Source organism: Vicugna pacos, chromosome 1 (assembly GCF_048564905.1).
Source record: "Vicugna pacos chromosome 1, VicPac4, whole genome shotgun sequence".
NCBI lineage: Eukaryota > Metazoa > Chordata > Mammalia > Artiodactyla > Camelidae > Vicugna > Vicugna pacos.
The window spans coordinates 106,941,059-106,964,079 of NC_132987.1; the positions used below are offsets into that span (position 1 = coordinate 106,941,059).

The 23,021-nt window shown below is 33.1% G+C and overlaps 1 long non-coding RNA gene across 1 annotated transcript in view; it reads right to left on the reverse strand.

Annotated features, from left to right (window-relative positions):
- LOC140700122 (uncharacterized) overlaps window positions 1-23,021 on the reverse strand; it is a 35,544-nt gene that overhangs the window by 11,896 nt on the left and 627 nt on the right. The gene's annotated exons all lie outside the window — the stretch shown is intronic.

Below are 23,021 nucleotides of genomic sequence, written 5' to 3' on the forward strand. Positions count from 1 at the left end.
TACTGTTGTCTACAACAGAGCACTGGGGGCTGGCACTGGGGTGCTCACCACTAACACAGGGAAGCAAGGACAGATTCGGGCTGTGTGTTAGAGGTGGCAGGGGTCAGAGAAGAAGAATAAAGGACTACTCAGATTTTATTAAAATAATCCTTTCTATTATTTGGCACTACTTCAAAGACACCTTAATAAAATCTCCACCAAAGGGCCCTGAAAAATGTCAGTAAGACATAGATGTATTGCACCCCAAGAAAAGGCTGCTTTTCTATAGAATAGAATGTGCTGTAAGGCTATCCTGGACTTCAATTTGGTTTGTACAATACGTGAAGGTCCTGATGTCCAGGCTGTCTTACCTGTCAGGTGCTCCCACACAAGGACTTCAAAGCCAGGACAAGAGAGAGCAGTGAAGATTACCAAGTATAATGCATTTACTCCCTGTATTGAGCTGATATGATGATGCTATTAGACTGTGATACCAGGATGAATATTAAGTTTAGTCCTTCCCTGGCCCCTGCAAAAGCACACAGCCAGTGGAAGAGGAAGATTCATGAACTGGAAATGGCAGTGAATATGTCATGTATGATAATTTCTGGCATCATGTTCTAATAGTGCTTGAAATCCCACCAACCAGAAATCATTGCTTACAACATTTTCCTGCTTTTCTTCCTAATATTTTTTAAGCACAGATACAATTTTTTCTCAGTAAAAGAAGAATCATGATATATATAACTACGTAGATTTTTAATACATAACATTATATTATGAATATTTTCCCATATTCATAAAAAGGCTTCAAAAACATGTTTTTAATGGCTACATAATATTTTACCACACTCTATAATAGTGACACCAGTATTTATTTCTTGGTTTTTAGGAAGTTGAGGTTTGATTTACACAGGGTGAAAGGCACAGATCTTAGGTGTCCAGTTTGATCATCATTTACAAATATATCCATTTATATTACCTGTATTTCTATCACTCTAGAAAGTTTCTTCTATGCTTCTAACTGATCAATTCCCACTATTCCAGGAAAAAAATCCCTGTTCTCATTTCTATCACCACAAATGTTTTGTTTGTTCTACATTCACAAATGGAATCATACTATATTCTCTTCTTGTATCTACTTCTTTCACTAAGATCAATGCTTTTGACATCCATCCATGTTGATGTGTATAACAGTAAGCTGTTCTTTTCTACTGTTGACTGACCCATTCTCTACTAGCCCCATTGTCCCATCCCACCTTCCCTTAGCTCCAGGCTCCCGTTCTGGCAGTTAGGCCCAACAGCTCTCTCTTTGAGGATAGTCCCTCCAACAGGAGGAAAATCTGTAAGTAATGGCAATGGTGACTTCTGTTTGTTGAGACTCTTCTATCTGCATTATTCAGGTGGTGGTTTAAGGTTACTATTCATTCCCACCCTGTGAATCTCAAAAATTCTATTTTATTTTTATTAGTTAGTGTTCTCTACAGGAAAAGAAAATAGGGTGAGCATGAAAGAGGTGGGGGTTGGGGGAGGTGGGAAGAGAGATATTAAGGAATTAGTTACATGACTGTTGGGGCTGAAAAGTCTGAAAAGTGTAGGCATGCCAGTAGGCTGGAAACACAGGTAGGACTTTCATGTTATAGTCTTGATGTAGTCAACTATTGGATAAGGCCCGCCTACATTACAGACGGTAATATCCTTTGGTTAAAGTCATCTGATTGTAGATATGAATGGTATTAAAAAAAAAACTTACATCTAAATCTAACATTTAAATTAGCATTTGATTAAATAACTGGTTGTCATAGCCTAGCCAAGTTGACACATAGAGTAAGCATCATAGTATTTTATAGTCCATAGTATATTTTATAGCAAAAAAATTTTATAAAATCCAAATGCTACAGTCTCCTATTTAAATATTTATTATATTCATTAAAATCCACTTTATATGGTTTAACATTTTCTCACAAATATTATTGTACAGTAGTGAGTCATCTGAGATATGAATTTGCTGATTTTATTCTCACGCACAGACAAAAGTCCCAGGCCATTTTGTAAAAGAATAAGATGAAGCTTTTAATTTAAAGGACACAATTTTGGTTATGTGAACTTTCATGATTCAAGAAGATAAACATTCTAGAACTATTAGTATAGATAATTAAAATTTTTTTCTAGATCAATACTTACCTCCTCATATTTTATTATATATATGAGTACATTTTAAAGCTAATTCTTGTATCTTTATTTTTAAAAATACAAAATCCAACTTATTACTTCTTTTCTCTCTTTTTTATTTTTTTGATTCTCTGCTCATGGATACCTCTCTGGATACCATCATAAATGTGTTTAAATTTTGGCTCTGTCAATTGCCCAAATCCTCTGAGGTCTGCTTCTGAGCAACTATAAAGCATTAAGATACTATCATCTACCAGGGTTTATTGGGATTATGAGACCATGAGAGATCAAATATTTTGATAGACCCCCAGACCAAACAGGGTTCTGCAAGTTCATGTTACTATGTAACAAAAAGCTAGAATTTGAGGCCATGACATTTTGGTCAGTTTCACTAGCATTAACTCTGATTGCTGTCCTTCAGTAGTAGGTGTGGTCTCAGAGTCCAAGTATGCAGCATGCCTGCCAGCATTTAATCTGCTCTCACTCAACATGACGCTAATATGACCATATACAAAGAAGGAAAGACAGGATCCTCAAAGATCAGTTTTACAGTGAGTCACAGAGAAGTGATTTTTAAACAGCCAAACAGAAACTCTTCAGTGATTTGCTTACACTTAGTTGCTATATATATTTGAATGGAAGGGTGGAAACAACTATAGTTGACCCAGGAGGGGTCATCTAAATTCTGAATTTTAACTGTCCTAATTGTGCAAAATTTTTTAAAATCTTAAGTAAAAAGTCTATGAAGAAGTGTTCAGTATTCTAATGCAGCTGATATAAACTCGCCTTCCTAAAGTGAAAACTTTGGCCAGCATCATGTCAGCTAGGAACAAGGACACTAACACCAGCAGATGTGCATATTACTTCCTAACAGGTCATCACGGAGCAATTAGTGGAATAGCAGAGAACTCTGGATGATCAACAGCATAGCTATGACATGCTTTGTTCCCTATCTCTAGACAAATGCCCTTGTATTTTAGGATTGAGGTTGATGTTGAAATCATACAGCAATAATATATCACATTTTATTTTATTTAAAAAATATGCTGGAATGCCAGACAACTAAATAAGTTATTTTTTTAAAAGGATTGAGAATATAATTATGTTCTTTTCTGACCCCATTAATGCTTTAAAACAATAAATTTGTATGTTTCTTGTGACTTTGTTGTAAATTAGAGGAGAGAAATTCCACTGGTCAAACTACAAATAACTGAAGGTTATTATTATATTTTCTTGGACATGACAGTCTAATGGGCTGAGAGAACTACAAACTCGTGACAACACTGACTACTGTATAGGAAGTGTTTAATCATAGCCACGTAAACAAGTTGGTTATAAAATTTGCTTTAAGTAAACATTTGTCTGATTAGTAGTAGTGCATCATTCCACAAATGTCTAAATGATCTTTTCTTGTCTTTTAAAAGCTATGCTGAACATATTTCTCTAGAATACTTACTTTTATGTACTATTGGCAAACAGAAGTAGTTTTGAAGCAATTTCTCAGAGTTAAAAACAAAACAAAAGTCAACTTCTGAATTAATTTAAGAAATGATCTACAATTATGAGATTCTTGCTGCAGACCTAATTTTAAAAACTCTATTTCCTAAAAAAAGATAAATAAAACTAGAAAGACTACTTCAATTTTATTTGTATAAGCTTTAAGTTTATTCTTCCTTGGCACAATTAGTATAAATAAGCCTCAGCTTCTCTATTGTAAGAAAACTATCAATTCCTCTCTGGCGACTCATGAAATGAAGAACATAATAAATCAGTCATTAAAAGTTGAAGGATTATTTTTCTGTCCCAGATCTCAGCAGTTATAACTGTGACTCACAGTTCAGGGAAGTGGTAAAAATCTACGTGGAACACATCTTTGTAAATTTGCTTGACTGGGCTTATCATCAAGATCATGCATTCAAAGACAGCTTTCAAAAGAACTTCAGGGAAAAATGTCTCTCTTGTTCAGAATTAATGCATCTGCTTCTATTTGCTGCATTCCTATAATCTCTGATGGAAGTTTCAGGTTTAACCCTAACTAGTTTCATATTAAGAATGTATCTGTAAAAACAAAACTACTCAGATTTTTGTGAGAAGAGTCTGCCTGCTACTTTAAGATACAACATTATTTTCTAGGTTTTAAATGAATTTGAAGAGGAATTAGTAGAAGTTCAGTGCTAAAATCAAACAGCTGAAAATGCATTTCCTAACAAGAATGATGCTCTATAATGTCAATTTTGAGAATGACTAGGGACCATACACAGTAGCCCAAAAAGTGCGTGTGCTTTCCATCTACTGTTTTTAATGGAGGGAAACTGTAATTAGACTCAGCAGCATTGAAAGTATACATGTTTTTTAGATAATGATGGTTAAAAAATGATTTAAAAACTGTAATAAAGCACGCATTTTCACTTGAAATGGTAACGTCAATCACATATTTGATTATCTTATACTCCGATTTATTTTCATTTGATTTACCTACTTTTGCTTAATTCTAACCTTGGATGAAGCCAACGCTTTGTCTTTTTTCTCAGTATTCACATTTAGATGATAACTCTTGCTGGAATAAGTCATTCAGCTGCATGCGTAAGCACCAACATAATTTAAGGTATCCATCTCACTTGGGCACTCAGTACTGATTTGCATACCCAGTGATTTCTCTAATTAGCTCATTCCAGTGCTTTCCTCTACAGTGTATTCACATAATCTCTATTCTCTTCAAGCCTCTGATCACTGCTTGTACCTTTCTCTCCCACCTCATCCTCTACTTACAAACCAGTCTCACTTATTTAAAGAGAAAGTATCAGATGGACAGCACTTTAAACTCCAACTATGAGTGTTTTTGACACATGCATCAGTCTTTCTCTTTCTTCCTATTTTAGTTGAGAAACACAACATTTTGAAAGAATGGGAGGAAATATTTTAAAACTGGGAAAAATATGTATAATAGAGATGATGATGTTAAATTTTCTCTTCTCAATTCTCTTCCTTTTCCTCCTGGCCCTGTTTTTCCCTTTTAGTCTTCAAGCTTTCTACTATTAGAAGAGATTAATTCTATTAAATATGAGGGGGAAAAAAAGTTAATATTATTCCTTTCTTTCTCTTTAGCCTTTTGCCAGAAATTCTGTTGGCATTATTTTTATTCAAAAGATCACATTATCCAGTATCTAATATATAACACTCAAGACATTCACCTAATTAAATGAATTGAATGAAAATAACATGAACATGACACAATGATCAGCTCACTGTTGACACCATGAAATAAACTGCCTAAAATTCAACCATTCAACAATGTAAAAATGGTGCAGGAAAAGCATTGCTTTTAAATACACATGTTTGATGAACACATCAATCATTTTAAATACACTTTTTATAGAAAGAGGAATGGCTGAATTAATTATAGGTGATACTTACACTGCTTGCATGATATGTTTCAACTTTTGGAGCTCAGTTCATAAATGCATTCAAGACAACTTTCCAAAACCAAAAGCACATTATTTACTTGATAAAAAATTTTAGATGGACTCTCTTATTATTTTGAATAGTAGGTCAAGAAAATGAGAATGAAAAGGAAACAATTTCCTAGTCGCTTACATTATTTTTTCTTCTAATTTTCAACTTTGAATTATATGCCTCTATGTGTCATTCCCAGTTGCCAGAATGACACTTCCTGCCCAACAGCACAAACACATTCACACACACTCGCACACACACAAGCACGGATGCATATTTGGAAAAACAAAAAAGATTTCTTAACAAGCATGGATGCATCTTTGGAAAAACAAAAAAGATTCCTTAAGTTTTCCAAGAAGTCTACTCTGATTAAGCCCTTGCAGTATTCATTTTACATTCCCTTGGCAAACAATGTTCTATAGTTATCTTAAAATGATCCTACATATTCTCTGATGTCTATTTCTAGTTGTTATTGAGATATTGCTTTCTATTTCTCATATGATGCCCCCACATATAAAGCATTCATATAGTTGCTAATTTTCTGTCTAGTTCTTCTGCCAATTGCTGAGAATGGAGTGTTGAAGTTCCCAACTATAATTTTTGAGTTTGTCTACTCCTTTTGTCTCCATTAGCTTTTGCTTCATGTATTTTAGAGCTCTGTTTTATAGTGACTACATTAGAATTGTTACACATTAGGATCCTTGTTGATTGTTCATTTTTATCAGTAAGTCATGTTCCTTTTTATTTTGTGTCCTGAGTTCTTTCTCTGATATTAAAAATAGTTACTCTTAATTTTTCACTAATGTTCGCTTGATATATCTTGTTTTATTATTTATTTATTTTACTTTCAAACCAGCTATGTCAATGAATTTGAGGTTTCTTATACCATGGTATAGTAGGTTTGTGTGTGTGTATTAATCTACACTGCCAATCTCAGCCTTTTAATTGTTGTCCTTAGATCATTTACATTTAACGTAATTGTTATGTCAGAGCTTAACTCTGTCCTTTATTATTCGTTTTCTGTTTATGTATTATATTTCTTGTGACTTTTGTTGCCTCTCTCTCATTTACTTAAACATTTCTCTAGGATTCAATCATGATTTATTTATAGTGTTTTTGAGTGTATCTCTTTGTAAAAATTTTGTAGACACTGCTTTGGGCATTATTATATACATATGTGACTTATTACAGTCTACTGGTATCAAAACTTTAGCACTTCCCTTAGGCCCCTTCACATTCCCTATTTTTAAATATTGTTATGTTGAATATAAAATGATATTATAATTTGTTTCAGTTTTCAAACATGATTTTTAAAAGTTATGAATAGACTAGTCTATTGAGTAATTAATGTGGAAAGCCAGCCAATATGACTAATACAATCTTTCTTTCAGTTTTCAAGCACTTTCTGAATTGATGGCATGGATTTTTAAAAACTTTTTAGTGAAAATATAAAGTAATGTAAAACTGTACCCTCTTCAAATTACCATGCTGACAGAGAAGGCAGCATTTTCATAAATACTACAAATCTACTAACTGTTGACAGCCTTATTATTGGATTAATATCTTATTCTTTTCAGAAAATTCTTGTGAATGTTTAGGTCATCCATTACGCTCTGAAAGTCAATATTCATTGCCAACTGTAGATTCATTTGTCAAACTAACAAGAGTAAGAATTAATTTCACTTGCATGGCCTACTTCCAGATGTGTCCTTTCCACAATCCCAAGAGAATCATTCCTCATTGCACTTAGCACAATGTGACCCATTAATGGATTTCTTGTTTTTATCACTGCCCTTATTGTATTTCCTCTATGGAAAAGATGGTAGTGGAATTCATTTCTCTTTTTACTACAAGAATTCTTTTCTGTAATTCAGTCATAAACTTACCATCCGAGTATTTAAAATAGTAAAATTAAGACTATAATTCTTTCAGTTCCTACCATGTGTTATACATTCAAAGTGTTTCTTACATAATGGTTGTTTAACATTTAGAATATTTCTAGTTGTTTGTTAAGAGAAAACCATAGCATTATCATGGATGATACAATGTGAAACCCAAAAGAAACTGGAAATAATCTAACCCAAGGTCCTCTTTTATTATTATCATTTTTAACTGATATTATGTGCTATTGAGAACTATGCTAAGTGACTTGTCCAAGGCTAGTGAGGACAGCCAAGAAATGAAAGAACAAGGGACAAAATCAGATCTTATTATTATCCATTGTTTTCTAATAATCTTATATCTCAATGATCATAAGATATAATTTTTGCCAACACCTATATCATCATGCTAAGTAGTTAATTACTTATTTACTCATACAAGTAATAGATCTGTATACCTACTATGTAAGATCTGTTCTAAGAATTTGGCATATAACAGTGAACAAAACAGGCTAGAATTCCTGCCTTTATGTCCATTAAGCATAGTAAATAAATACATTATATGGTAATTTAAAATATTCTAAATGCTATCAAGTAAAGAAAGACATTACGATAAGGAGAACTTGATATGAAGATGGTGAGGAGCAGCAGGTGGAATCAGAGAGGTTGTTGCAACTTGAAATAGGTGGTCAGGATAGACTTTATCATAAAAGACATTTGAGCAAGAATTGAAAGTTTAATAGTGATATCCAGGTGGATATATTAGGGAAGAACATTCCAAGCAGAGGGGACAATATGTGCAAAAGAGCTATGAGAGAGGAACACCAATATGAAGGTCAATGCAAGTAGTAGGAGATGAGTTCAGAGGAGTAATTTGTGAACCAGTCCATAAAGGGCACTTTGTATGATTTAAGGGCTTTACATTTTACTCTGAAAAATATGGAACACCACTGTAAGACGGTTGAGTATAATGGAAGAAATTTTCCCATACTGAGGTATGGAGATGTCATTCTGGCTTATACATGATTTGGTTTGAATTTTATGCTAATTATAACAACCTATATTATGGTCTGTCAAATATTCATTGTACATTTGCTTTCACTATTAAAGAAAATAATGGAATCAAAATCAAAATCACTTTCCAGTATTCAAAATGGAGCTTGGTGACCATTGTGGATGTGGTTTCAGACATGTTCCTACATTACTGAGCATTCAAATGTTACAAACTCTATTAAACTCAAAGATACCATCTGATGGTTTCAAAACAATATCTGCTAGAAGTTGACAGCAGCAATTTCGTGGTCTCAAGATCTCCCCCTTGTAACTCAAATAATACTTTTTTCTACCCCTTTCATAGATTGTTTATTGATTATTTCCATTGCCAAGTAGATTATATGCTTCAACTCACATTTTAAAAAACAATCTGCTGCTGTATGAAAACAGATTTGTATTGTACTATATTGTGTTGTATTGGTAGGGGACAAGGTTGTAAAAAGGGAGGAGCTGGTGGCTATTGCTATAAACATTTATGACAGGTCTCAGACAAGGATGATGGCATTATCTGACAAAATGCTTTCACAATTCTGACTAAGAATGCAAGATCACACTTTTCTGGCTGTGCAATGATTGTGAAAAGCACTCGCTTTCACAACTACAGTAATAACTCAGGTTTCACATGGCTTCAGTCCACTGGGGTTAGGGGTAGGGGCTCTGAAAGACAGCACAGTTCTTAAAGTTATGATTGAGGCTCTAAAAGGTACAATGAAGAATACCAGAGCCCTTTATTATGGTTTCTACTGTGAAAGGTAGGAGATGTGGGGCAAAGATTTAAGATTCCTTAGGTACAAAATATGTAAGAGCTCAAATACAAAAGCCACAAAGAAAGAAAATCAAGCTCCTTTTATTTTCTTGTTCTAAAGATGTTTTTTAAAAATCTTTTTTTTAAACTTATTTACAGTCTTATCTAAAACTCTAACTATATGAATTGTAGAATTCAGTTTTTTCAAATTTCATTTTAAAAGAACAATATGTAACATATGTAATAATATGTAGCACTACTGGCAGATTCTGGAATTTTAAAGAACAGCCTATGTAATCAAATCTAATTTATATACCTGCAGTAAAACACATGGATATTAACACTAATATAGGGATAGGATAGAGCAATTTGTTAAATAAACTCATACCACTTTATACAAGATTTTCTAATAAATCAATTTAACTAGACCAATTATTGGCTTCCAATATAGAGAAAATGCTTTCTGTATTTTAGAAGTGTACATAATGGATTGTGGATCTGTATTTTATCAGCATGCTCTATCTTAGTTTTTGCCAATATATATTTATTTTAACATGAAATAACTTTTTAAAATACCTCAATATAATAAAAGTCATATAGGACAAGCCCACAGCTAACATCATACTCAGTGGTGAAAGTTTGAAAGCATTCCCTCTAAAGCCTGGAACACAGCAAGGATGACCATTCTCACCACATTAATTAACACAATACTGGAAGCCCTAGTTATAGCAATCAGACAAGAAGAGAAATAAAAGAAATCCACTTATTGAAGACTGCCTTTTCTCCATTGTATAATCTTGCCTCCTTTGTCACAGGTTAACTGACCGTAAGTATGTGTGCTTATTTCTGGACTTTCAGTCCTGTTCCCTTGATCTATGTGTCTGCTTTTGTGCCAGTACCACCCTGTTCTGATTACTGTAGCTTTGTAGTACAGTCTGAAGCCAGGGAGCGTGATTCCCCCAGCTCCATTCTTCTTTCTAAAGATTGTTTTGGCTATTCAGGATATTTTCTGTATACATAAAAATATTAACATTTTTCATTCCAGTTTTGTGAAAACTGTTACTGATAACTTGATAAGGATTGCATCTGTATATTGCCTTGGATAGCATGGCCATTTTAACAATATTGAGTCTTCCAATTCAATAACACAGTATATTTCCGTCTGTTTGTGTTGTTTTTAATTTCTTTCATTAGTCTTATAGTTTTCAGAGTACAGGTCCTTTGCCTCCTTAGGTAGATTTATCCCTAGGTATTTTACTCTTTTTGGTGTGATGGTAAATGGGATTATCTCCTTAATTTATTTTTCTGATATTTCATTGGTACTGCATAGAAATACAACTGATTTCAATACATTAATTTTGTATTCTGCAACTTCATCAAATTCATTGATGAGTTCTGGTAGTTTTCTGGTGGTGTCTTTAGGATTTTCTATGTATAGTGTCATGGTCATCTGAAAACAATGACAGTTTTACTTCTTTTCCAAACTGGATTCCTTCCATTTCTTTTTCTTCTCTGATTTCTGTGGCTAGGACTTCCAAAACAACATTGAATAAAAGTGGTGAGAGTGGGAATCCTTGTCTTATTACTGATCTTAGAGGAAATGCTTTCAGCTTTTCTCCATTAAGTATGATGTTAGTTGTGGGTTTGTCATATATGGCCCTCGTTATGTTGAAGAATGTTCCCTCTATGCCCACCTTCTGGAGAATTTTTATCATAAATGGATGTTTAATTTTATCAAAAGCTTTTTCTGCATCTATTGAGATGACCATATGGTTTTCATTCTTCAATTTGTTAATGTGGTATGTCACATACACTGATTTGCAGATATTGAAAAATCCTCACACTCCTGAGATAAATCCCACTTCATTATAGTGTATGATCCTTTTAATGCATGTTCAAGTCCATTTGCTAGTATTTTGTAAAGGATTTTTGTACCTATATTCGTAAGTGATAGTGGCCTATGATTTTCTCTTTTGTAATATCTTTGTCTTATTTTGGTATCAGGGTAATGGTGGCCTCATAGAGTGAGTAAGGAAGTGTTCCTTCCTCTGTAATGTTTTGGAATAGTTTCAGAAGGATAGGCGTTAACTCAGCTTTAAATGTTTGGTAGAATTTGCATGTGAAGTCTTCTGGCCCTGGACTTTTGTTTGTTAAGAGTTTTTAAATTACTGACTCGATTTCAGTACTGCTAATTGGTCTATTCATATTGTCTATTTCTTCCTGGTTCATCCTTGGCAAATTGTACTTTTCTAAGAATCTGTCTGTTTCTTCTAGGTTGTCCTCCTTGTTGGTGTACAGTTGCTCATAGTAGCCTCTGAAGAGCACCTGTATTCCTGTGGTGTCAGTTTTAACTTCTCTTTTACATTTCTAATTTTATTTAATTTGAGCCCTCTCTTTTTTTTTATGAGTCTGACTAAAAGTTTATCAATTTTTTTTGTATCTTTCCAAAGGACCAGCTTTTAGTTTCATTGATATTTTCTATTGTTTCTTAGTCTCTATTTCATTTATCTTTTCTCTAATATTTATGATTTCTTTCCTTCTACTAATTTTGGGTTTTGTTTGTTCTTCTTTCTCAGTTGCTTTAGGTGTAAGGTACAGTTGATTATTTGAGATTTTTCTTATTTCATGAGGTAAGCTTATATTATTATAAACTTCCCGCTTAGAACTGCCTTTGCTATGTCCCAGAGGTTTTGGATCACCGTGTTTTCACTTTCATTTGTCTCTAGGTATTTTTTGATTCCTCTCTGATTTCTTCAGTGATCCATTTGCATATTATATAGCCTCTGCATGACTGTGCAGTTTTTGCAGTGTTTTCCTTGTAGTTGATTTCAAATCTCACAGGACTGTGGTTGGAAAAGATATGATCTTCCAACCACATGATACGACTACAATTTTCTTAAATTTATTGAGGCTTACTTAGTGTGCCAGCATGTAGTCTATTCTGAAGAATTTTCCATGTGTACTTAAGAAGGATGTGCATTTTGCTGCTTTTGGAAGGAATGCTGCATAAGTATCAATTAAATTCATCTGGTCTAATATGTCATTTAAGGCCTGTATTTCCTTATGTAAGTGGGGTGTTAAGGTCCTGCACTATTATTGTGTTACTGCCAATTTCTCCTTTTATGTCTGTTAACAGTTGCCTTATATAAAGGTGCTCCTATCTTGGGTGCATACATATTTACAATTGTTACCTCTTATTCTTGGATTGATCCCTTGAGCATTATGTAGTGTCCTTCTTTGTCTCTTGTAACAGTCTTTATTTTACATTTAAGGTAATTATTAATACATATGTTCTTATTGCCATCTTGTTAATTGTTCTGGATTTATTTTTGTGGACCTCTGTTTTTTCCTCTTTCTTCTTTTTGTTCTCTTGTGGTTTGATGACTATAGAGTTACCTTTGGATTCCTCTTCTGTTTTAGTGTATATATTTATTATATATTTTTGGTTTGAGGTTACCATGAGGTTTTGGTATAGAAGTCTATATACATACATGACTGTTTCAAGTTGCTGATCTCTTAATTTCAAGTTCATTTTAGATACCGTGCATTCGTACCCTCCTCCTCTCATGATTGCTGGTTTTGATATCATATTTTACATCTAATTGTTTTGTGTGTCCTTTAACTGCTTATTGTAGACACAGGTGATTTTACTACCTTTGTCTTTCAACTTCCCTATTAGTTTGTGTGTAGGTGATTTCCTACCTTTACTATATGTTTGCCTGTACTGGTGAGTTTTCCCATTTTGTAATTTCCTTCTTTCTAGTTGTGGCCTTTTCTTTGCTACCTAGTGAAGTTCCTTTAACATTTGTTGTAAAGCTAGTTTGGTGGTGATGAATTCTTTTAGCTTCTGCTTATCTGTGAAGCTTTTGATTTCTCCATCAAATTTTAACAAGAGCCTTGATGAGTAGAGTGTTCCTGGTTGTAGGTTTTTCCCTTTTATCACTTTAAATATATTGTGCCACTCCCTTATTGCCTGCAGAGTTTCTGCTGAAAAATCTTTCTTTTTATTCTTAATAGATTACTTACATTGAGTTAATGATAACTGAAAACATTTAACAAATATTATTTGTCTCTGTTTTGATATAAGACGTTTTAAAAAGAAAAAAAAAGATGTTACTTTCCTATAAAACTTGAACTATAAGCAGACTTATTTCAGTCTTCTAATGTAGATTTAAGATATTTTCCATAGCTTTACCTTTTTAAAGAGAAAACTTTCTCATAGTGAGGGTCTGATGTTCTTTGTAACCATATAAATAACTGAGAGAAAGGGCAACACTGAATATTACAAAGATACATATCATCAAGAAAGTTCAGGCATACCTACTCATGTTTGACTCATAACTATTGTATTTATGTTCAAGTTTTATGGATAGTGGTTGCAAGTAGAATCCCTCAATATTTATTTCTACCCATCTTGGTTCTATTCAGATTTACCACGTATGGCTTTGAGTTTTTCTCACTTCCTTTTCCTTTATATCTAACTTTTTTCCTCTCAAAGTTCTTTTTACAATAGCTTGCCTCAGTATATAAACAGTGTATGTATGAGTTTATATGGGCTCTGTCAACTTTACTTCATAGTCAAGTTATATAATCTCAGTTTACATCTGCTTGATAAAAGCTGATGCAGTTTTTCCTCAAAATGATGCTAAAAAGCCCATCTATTCTAATGGGTAGAACTGAATTTGCAAGTTATACGATAAAAAAAAAGTATTCATTAACACTGCTGAAGTGTTACCCAAGCAGCAAAAATCTGTTTGAAAAATGATAAAGACTCAAATAATGCAATGCAGTGGTTCAAAAACTAGAGTGAAATTCAACTGTAAGTTCTATTAGATATCTATTACATATTTCAAAAGTGAAAATTGTTACAAATTTTACTTCTGTCTGAAATTCTGAATTGCAGACTTAATAACAACTTCACTTATCAAACACATTTAGTTTTAAAATTTAGAAAAGTAGGAAAATATAATCAATACTATCAATAAAGACATTAATATTGTATAAAATGACTTAGAAGACTTGTATATGAGAACAGACTTTAAATAAAATAAAAATAATAAAGAATAAAAATTTAACTTGAAATACAGATGACATGCTTCATTATTTTCTTAAGTTTTCTGTGTTTTAAAAATATGTTAAAGATCTGCTAGTTTTTGGTTTCTAGGGTGTAAAGATTTTGGAAACTATTGTAATTATTACTTGGCGTACTATTTTTAAAATGTACATTTTAGCCACAATACTCTTGGTTTAAACAGTCGGCTCATTTTCTCAATACCTATTTTCCTATGGGAATTGTAAGCTCTTTTTGTATGGAAGCTCTTTTATTTTTAACGAACTCTTATTTCATATGTCTTGTCTTTTCTCATTCTCTTTAACCACTATATTGAATTCTAGTTTTCCTCTCAAGTAACAAAAAAGACACATATTTATGTATGTGCTCTTAAAATTGGAAATAGTTTTATATCCAGATGCAATAACTTTGAGGAGAAAGTTAATTTCTGTATATACTGGAATATAGTTTTAAAAAATTTAAAATACACAACAGAATCATAGATGAGGACATTGGCTCTGGTGCTCGATTGACAGAATTAGAGTTTTGTCACTTATTTGCTATGTCACCTTAGTTAAATTATTTAAACTCGTGAGCCTATAATGATTTTAATAATGGTAACTTTCTCTTCTAGCACTTATGAGGATTAAATCAATACATATAAAACATATAGACCAGTGACTGCACACAATGCATAAGTATTAATCAGTCTTCAGTAAAATCAGAGTTTAGACACTGATCCTTTGAAAAAGGATCAGATCATTGTAAGAATTAGAAATTCTTTAATCCAGCCCTTTCAATTTTACTTTTTATTGCTATAAATTTTTAAAATAATCTTACAAACAACAGATAAAATTAGTGCTTTCCTTAACTCCTCCACAGTCTTTTTCTCTTTTTATTCTCTTCTACCCTAGAATTTAATATGTGTATTTTGCTTCTAATATTTGTTTGTTTTTAATATATATGTGTTAATACAGAATATATATAATACATATTATATATACTATGTATTATTTATATATACACATAAACACACATAATCATAAACAAAAGACAGAGTGCTTCTATGTGGATTTTAAGGCTCACATAAATCTTACATAAATTCTGCTCTTTATCCATTTAACTTCATATTTACATATATGTGAAGATTTTTTCCTTTTCTTGTTATGGTCTTATTTCATGCTTTCTTACCATACTTTTTTATTTGTTTATTTTCATTAATTACTTTTGCATAATTTATTAGGTTTTTATTATTTATTCTTTTCATTTTCTGCTAGTTTGGAAGTAACACTAATTTTAATTTTCTTGTGAATATAACTTTTAAAACTACTTTTGATTTTTTACTTAACAAGATTAAAAATATGCACATCTCTAAAATATGCACATCTTTATTCCACTCCTTAAAAATTGAAGCAATACAAGTATACTAAATGCAGAGAAAAAGCCTTCTATCTTCCGTTTTATTTATTTTACAGTTTTCCTATCTCATCTTAACCTCCAAATTAGTTATTTACATCATATCATCATCAACTTCATAAACATCACTGTTTTTATAATAAATTGTTTAGCTATAAAAATTTATACTTTTGTATTTTGTATTTTGCTTAGAGAGAAGTAGGTTAACTTCTCAGCTCAGAGTTGATAAACCTCACAGGTAACAATAATTTGTTACTTTAAGTGTTACACACTTAGGACATAGGGGTAGGGCTTGAATTTTAATGGATAATTTCTTTTCTACCAACCAACTTAAATAGATGGCTAACTCATATGATGATTACTTGACCTGGTGAGCAGGATATCTAAATCTCCATTTTACAGATGGAACTAATTTCATGGATTTGTCAAGAAAATACAGTTCTCCACCGGACCTGGATCTGGTGTGGTCTTCACTCTACTGTGGACACTGGAATCTCAATATTCAAGGTCCATATCCAAGGGTAAGCACCTTCAGTGTTCTCTCATGGCTCTGATTTGGAAGGTTCTCTTAATTCTGACACCTAGATATTACTTTTATTTTGCTTTGTACTAAAAGCTTTGCTCTACAATATGAAATATTTTATGTGAATTTTCATGTGCTTGAAACTGAAAGGGTAACTTTCTCATACATGCGCAGTCTCTTATATCAATCAAAAGTTTCCATTCAAATTATGAAGCAGGAAATAACATTTACATAAATTATACCTAACTGTAGAAAATAATCATATTTTCTACTATCACTGAATATTTCTCAAATGAAAGAATTATTCTAGAATAATAAATTGAAGGGGTTTTACATATCTTAAAAAATCATAGCCCATTACTATTTATTAGCAAAAGTCATTATGAAATTTGTAATTTTTTCCTCAACAGAACATCAGGAAAAACTATTGAAATATCACAATACTGCAACAGAAAATGTTTTTCCTCAAAATATAAATTATGGAGGAGGCATCAGAATACCAAGTTGTGATTCAGAATGTAAAAATAAACACTATAAATTTATGTTATGGAGGAAAATAAAGCCTCTCTATATTAAGTTTCCATTTAAGTATCTTTCTATCACATTGATATTCTTCTGTATTCATTTTTATTCAAGATTTTTTCACTATGTTTTATTTATAACTGAAAAAATCAAAGTAGTATACTCATATTATAGAATAGTTAAGATTATGGTAGATTTTTTAAAATTTCTGCATCACTACACTCATTTTATAATAAAAATTACAGTTATGAGTTTGAATTTCTGTAGTTTTCTGATTTTTATTTGAGCTGGAAGGATAGCAGGAAGTTAAAGAAAAATAAGACGTCAGATTGCTTCTCTGGAGGCAGTGTCTCTCAAATGACTCCATACACCTTCAACTGACATTAAGAACACAAAGGAGAAGTACACAAATGATAAATGCTGGGAAGAGTGTGGAGAAAAAGGAACCCCCTTACACCACTGGTAGGAATGTAGTTTGGCACAGCCATTATGGAAAACAGTATGGAGATTCCTCAAAAAAATTAAAAGTAGACTTACCATATGATCCAGCAATTCTAATCCTGGGCATGTATTCAGAGGGAACTTTAATTCTAAAAGATACATGCACCTGAGTGTTCACAGCAGCACTATTTACATTAGCCAAGACATGGAAACAACCTAAATGTCCATCGACAGACGACTGGATAAAGAAGTTGTGGTATATTTATACAATGGACTACTACTTAGCCATAAAAATAATAAAATAATGCCATTTGCAGCAACATGGATGAACATGGAGATTGTCATTCTAAGTGAAATAAGCCATAAAGAAAAAGAAAAATACCATATGGTGTCGTTTATATATGAAATATTAAAAAAAAGACACAAATTAACTTATTTACAAAGAAACAGACTCCCAGATACAGAGAAGAAACTTATGCTTACCAGGCGAGAAGAGGGATAAGAAAGGATAAATTGGGAGTTAAAAATCTACAGATACTACTATATATAAAATAGATAAACAAGATTCTACTGTATAGCACAGAGAACTATATTCAATAACTGTTAGTAATCTATAATAAAAAAGAATATAAAAAGGAATACATGTATGTATATGTATGACTGAAACATAATGCTGTACACCAGAAATTGACACAACATTGTAAACTGACTATACTTCAAATAAAAACTGAGAAAAAAAGAACACAGAGGAAAGAAAAAGAACAAGAAAACCATGAGTGGACACAGAGAACTTGCTGTGAGAAGTTGTGCTTAGCTTTCTCAGCCCCTGGTGTAACCAAGACTTTAATCTCTTCTATCAATGTGCAGATATGGTAAATATTACAGAATTATTAGAGAAACCAGCTTAATATCAGCTGATGTTAAAGATATAATATCAAAACCGAGATGATGCAGAAAATGTATGCTTGTCTCAGATGATAAACAAATAAGTAAATCTGCCCTTTGTGCTTTTCTAAGTGAATAATTAAGGATGCAGCAACATAGGAGAGTTGTGTTTCTTTCAAAAGCAAAGAGTGCTCTTGTGGTGGTAAATTTTATATGTTAATTTGGCTGAGCCATATGCCTAGATATTTAATCAAACATTATTCTAGATGTTTCCATGAGAGTGGTTTTGGATGAGATTTATATTTAAATTGGTGGACTTTGAGAAAAGTAGATCGTCCTCCATAACTTGTAGGTTAGGCCTCCAATATGTTGAAGGCTAAAATAAATCCAAAGGCTGACCTCACCTGAGCATGAGGGGATTCAGCCAGCAGACTGCGCTTGGGTTTAGCTGCGGTCCTGGTTCCTCCAGACTGATCAGAAGACTGCCTTCAGACACAAGCTACAACTTTCTGAGTCTCCAGCCTGACAACCTCATTTATCAGATTTTGGATTCACCACCAAGCTTCCACAATGATCACATGAGCCATTTTCTTAAATCAATCTCTCTCTCTTCTCTAGATAAACAGATATAGATGGAAAAATAGATAGATCTAAATCTAGATAATCTATATAAAATATGTATATATAGAGTGTGTATATATATGTGTGTGTGTGTGTGTGTGTGTATGTATTATTTATATCCTATTTGTTCTGTTTCTCTGGAGAACCTTGACTCATACAGTTCTCAAAATTTTTTCACTTATTTTCAAGGGTGAAGTCTGTCCCTTATTTCTCATGTCATGTATCCAAGACTGTAAAGGGTAAAACTATTATTTTTAGTGCAGTCCTAAGTTTAAAAAAAAAACAGAGAGAAAGAGAGAGAAAAACAAACAAATCCAGACATTTATGAACAATGTTGTGTCAAAAGTAATGTTTTCCCAATCATCTTTGCATTTTTTGAATAACATGTATTTTTAGATTTAACAGATTTATATTCTAATTATTTTAAAAGTGTGGACATAATTTATTATAAATTATATGTTGCTTCTCAGCTTTAAGTAACTTTTCTCTTTATTATTTGGATGAAATTAATTAAATTTGTAGAATTAACAAATGCTTGTCCCCCTTCCTTTACCATTCACATGCTGCCATATTATAAAAAATATGTATGTTTTATAAATTGTAAAAGTGAAGATTATTAGGACACAGGAAACATAATTTAACACTGAAGTATTTGATATGAAGAGCATCAGTCTAACCACCGAATTTAACATCCTTTAAAATTTATTCCTCTGTTTACATAGATTTCTTTGCATTTTCTGAATTGTCTCCTTATATTTCCAAAAATACATTATTTTTAATAGTCTTTTAACCAATATTCATCACACAACTACCATGGACCTGGTTCTGGAGCAACAGTGGGGAAAATAGAAAAAAATAAAATGAATAAATCTTTACTTAAGCCTTAATATTGTTTCTGGTTGAGATCATGGGTTTCAGTGTCAGATAAATATAAGTTGGAATAATAGGACTTCGTTATATGGCTGTGGGCCTGGTGCTTCATCTAATAAACCTCAATTTCCACATTGTAAACTGGAGATGGTAATGATATCTACACAAGGAGTCACTAAGAAAATTAACAACGGCAGTGCCGTCAGTGTGCTCAGCCTGGCACGTGGCAAAGTAAGTGTCATCACTGCAAATTGTTATCTCCACGTCTGAGGTCTCTAAAGCTGGTGCTTATTGCCCTGGGCTATATCTGACTCAGTGTAATACACTATCTGGCTTTGTACTCACTGTTATTATTTGTACTTTTTATAAAGCTCTATCCTGGAGATTATTGCTTTTTTAACAGCTTGTCAGAATCAATATTAAAATAATAGCATCCACATTTCTATGAAGATTAGGAGTAAATTGAAGGCAATTTAGTCTCTCTTTGGATAGGATTTTATTTAAGTCATTCAAAGAAAAATCAATTTTAATTTTTATCTTTGTAGCACCTCCTGCTAGTCTAGGGTAAATTCTCACTACATCTTGCCTATGTTCATATGTTGGTCTTTACACTTCTTTCTGTAGGATTGGGTTTGGTGGAGATCACCTGGGCACCATCCTTCACAGGGGAGCTGTTGTGTGCTATATATTCCCATGTGTCTTCTCTCAGTGTTGTCACCCTCAGAGTAATCCTTTTCTTTGCCTTTTCTTTATAATAAATTTTAAACCTTAAACTGTCTCCATTGCCTTCTTCTGAACTCTCCCTGCATTTCCCACAACAGCATTAATTTTGATTACAAAAACAAGTCACTGCTGAAAATAATATGAGAATTACCTCATGGTGTCTCAGTGCAGGGCTCCTGTTTAAGAATTCAGCACTGTGTTTGCTTTCCCCGGGGCTGCATCCTTGATCGTGTTTAGTTTATTATCTCTTATGACACTTAGCTATTTTTCTGCCACCCTTGCATTTCTTGTATTTTTGTATTGAAAAATTATTTTTCTCTTGAGATATACTCCCCTCATCTTATCTTGACTACATTTTTTCCATGTGTTTTTCCATTCAACAATGTCACTTTGCATGGTGATTTTTTATCTTCCACACATTTAGCTACCTTCCTCTCCCCTCTTATTTAATGTCATCTGCCAAGTTAATAAGTGCAGAGAATATTCCAACATCCTAATTTCATAGTGTTCTCTGTTAAATAATTCAAGGATTAGACTAGTCACTCATTTCTACTAAGAATGTCATTAATGCAGTGGTCATTTCAGATTGACTAGACTGAGCTTAGAATCTAAGCTCATGGTTTTGGCATCTTTTTAATGATGACTACTTAAAACTTCCCATTCACTCTCCATTTACTAACAAATTGCGTGCCCTAATATTCGACACCATCTACTATTTGATTTTAATGTCTTTTGAGATCTATCATGCACCATTTTTGTAGCCTATAAAGGTTAGTTGTAAGAATGAAGACTGAACTGTGGTATGCTGGGATCTGGGAGAAAACTGATATAAGCAGAAAGAGATTATGTTATATTATTTGCCCTTTTATTCTTTCAGTTTCATTAATATGTTGTTCTATAAACTGAAGAGTCAATAATAAACACCATGGAATATATGGTTATGTTATAAAATCGTATTTTGGAGATAATTAGGAATGCAACAAAATAAAAGTGTAGTATATTCACTGATAAGGGAGATTCATTCAGATGCAGCCCACAGAAATGATTTCTATTGCAGACAAGTATGGAGGGGGCGGCTAGGTTGGTATACAGAGGTGGGGCTTTTAGGAAGAAATTTAGCTCACAAAGATGAATCCTCATGAAGGAGAGGCCAGAGGGCCAGCAAACCATCTTTTAAGCACATCTGCAATCTGAAAGAGGGCTTTCACCATGACCTGATCGTGCTGGCGCCCTGATAATGGTCTCCCAGCCTCTAGCACTGTGTGAAGCAAATTTCTGTTGTCATAACCTACCCAGTCTATTATATTTTGTTGCCGTAGCCAGATAAGTCTAAGATACAATGGAATACAGAAGTATGTAGAAGTATTAACTCTAGAGAGGTCAAGATATTTCTCCACCCTTTTTTTTTTAATTGAAGTATAGTTGACTTACAGTATTATATTAGTTTCAGGTGTACAACATAGTAACTTGATATTTTTATAGACTATACTTTATACACAGTTATTATAAACTATTGCCTATATCCCCTGCCATTGGATATTACATTCTTATATATCTTTGTCTTTATTAGAGGAGAGAATTAAAAAAAAAAGTGGGATGAATACAAGTAGTTTTGAAGATTCAACAGTAGGAAATTATTTTCTTCCTAACGGCTTTTATTCTATTGATGAAATTAATGAACAAATCTGTAAAAAGGAGGTAAGGGCAGAGATGGATGTGGATATTGAATTGGTAGGAGAAGGTCTGAGAAAGCTGCAACAACGAATGGGAGAGAGAGTTAAGGAATCCTAGAATGACTGCTGCATAGCCCCGGGGCCTCCATTATGTACTAGGGGGAGGCAACTAACCAATAGGATAAGTGGCTTGACACCTCCTGGTAGACAGAAGCCCAGAATTTTTAAGGGAATGACAGCAACAGCAAAAGTCCTTAAATTATAAGTGCATTTATCATCAGGTACAGGGAGTAAGCAGTATGTGCCCAGTGGATCCAGTGTATTTAAAACAAGACATCAGAGAATGGATGAGAGATTGTGAGGAGTAACAAGTTCCAAGAAGGAAGATGGACCAGTCAATCCTCCTGAGCTGCATGATGGGGATTAAGACCCAAGAACAGAAATAACTATATAATGGAAATAGTAATCACACAGATAGTAGCCAACATGTCATATTCATTCAAATTACATGCTGATTAGTTTCCTTATCCCTTTGTATTATGTTGTGGAGCTTTGGTGACTATACTTGGGCTCCTGGCACAGAGGGACGTTACCTAAAGGAAGTTAGGAATGATGTGATTTAATCAGTGCAATTTTACGAATTGTGAGTTCTGTTTGTAGGGGAAACTGGATTTTTTTTTTTTATCCTCTTCTCAGTAGTTCTCTCTCTGTTCCATTAAAGCACTCAGACTGTGTTCACTGCTTCTGAGAATGAGTGTGACACAGAAGAAAGCAGATAGGGTAATCAGTAGCCTCACCACTTACCAATGCCCTGGACTGACCAAGAATCTAGCCAATGTTGCTGATGCCCTAAAGCCTGGCATGGAAGGTCACTCCTCAAAGGAACAGCAGGCATGAAAAAGGATCAGATCAGTGGTGACCTGTACAGATGAGTGACATAAGTCTCAGATGATTCCCATGTAGATGGATTATTTGAAAGAAAAATGAGCCCTAATTAGGACACCCTAATTATTAC